This window comes from Panulirus ornatus, chromosome 70 (genome assembly GCF_036320965.1).
Source record: "Panulirus ornatus isolate Po-2019 chromosome 70, ASM3632096v1, whole genome shotgun sequence".
Lineage (NCBI taxonomy): Eukaryota > Metazoa > Arthropoda > Malacostraca > Decapoda > Palinuridae > Panulirus > Panulirus ornatus.
In genome coordinates this window covers 7,203,816-7,205,320 of record NC_092293.1, presented here as the reverse complement: position 1 = coordinate 7,205,320, position 1,505 = coordinate 7,203,816, and positions in this window count along the sequence as shown.

The window sequence follows — 1,505 nt, the reverse complement described above, 5'->3', positions numbered from 1 at the left end:
AGAAATGATCCATTCTTAACGCAAGGGATCCTGTGAAGTGATCAGCGTCTCAAGTGACATTACATATTGTACACTGATGATCTAGATCATCCTGGTGATGGTGTTATGTTACTCTTCCCAGGAGAAGTAAGGATATGCTTAGACAACCCACATTATGGGTGTGTGAGAATCTAGAAATACGCTCAAAGAAGATTGTCATAGTACGCCACATGAATCTATCTCTTCACATATCTATTTACAGAGATATTTCTGTATGCCCACAACCTCCCGCTGGCTGTTAGTTTTTGCTCTAGTGATATTCTCATACTCCTTGAGGTATTATATTGCCGCACACATTCATGAGATACAGACACAAATAGCATTTATGACTTTGTTGTTACTCTGTAACTACTAACATATGTTGACACGTAGAATACCACAGGAAAGAATCAGTAAGTTATAAGACTTGTCGGTCTGGAGTAATCATGCAAGGAAACTCAGACATGAATGTGTATTACGATATAATGTTGGGGAGGAGGATGATGGCTGTAGTAAAGATGGGTGGCTCTCCCAGATCAGACACAGTAAGAGAGCACACTATAACCAGACCATTAACATGATAACGTAAGAAGAAGACATCATTACTAGATCTAAAGTGGCCTAATGTCTTTCCGATGAGTCAAGTTTTACGAAACTGGAGCGAAGTTGAAATGATATAAGTGTCTGCTGAGGTAATGGTTAATGGATGATGTCTCAGGCGATCAAGTGTATACAGTCATTTTAGGCAGAGATATTCTTCCTTTTATAGTAGTACCACATATAGCATACCCCTGATCTTATCATATATCCTAGTTCAGCCCACTGACAGCATGTAGTTCCCTGAACTCCACATCGCTCAAATTGTACCTTGCACACCTCTCACCCTCTTGCATGTCCTGACCCAGATAACTTAAACCCTTTTTCATCCTTCCATCTTTTTTCAGGCTCTTCAGTCATTCTGTTCCCTCGTCTTCTGACAAATATGTCCTCTTTATCAGTTTCTTTTCATTAGTTTTTTACATATACCTAAACCGTTTCAGTACACCTCATTCAGCTTCGTCAATCATACATCACTTACGATGACTACCGCACCTCTCTCTTACATTGTCATTCCTCACATGATCAACCCTTCTTACGCCACACCTTGTTCCTCAGATCTTCATCTCCAACACACTCACATTTCTCCATTCTTTTGCATTTAGGGCTCAAGACTCGCACCCACACAACAACACTATCGGGACTATAATACCGTCAAACATAATAATCTTTACCCTCACACACAATGAATTTTCTTTACACATAGTCCATATTGCACCCTGGACCTGTGGCCCCTCACACACCCGATGGATCACTTGAATCCCCACATATCCATCTCATGTATCTAAAACACTCCACTTCTATGTTCTCATCACTCAAACATGCACTCAGACCAGTCTATCTTCCCCTCTGTTAAACCACATAACCTCAATCTTACTAAATAACTCTCA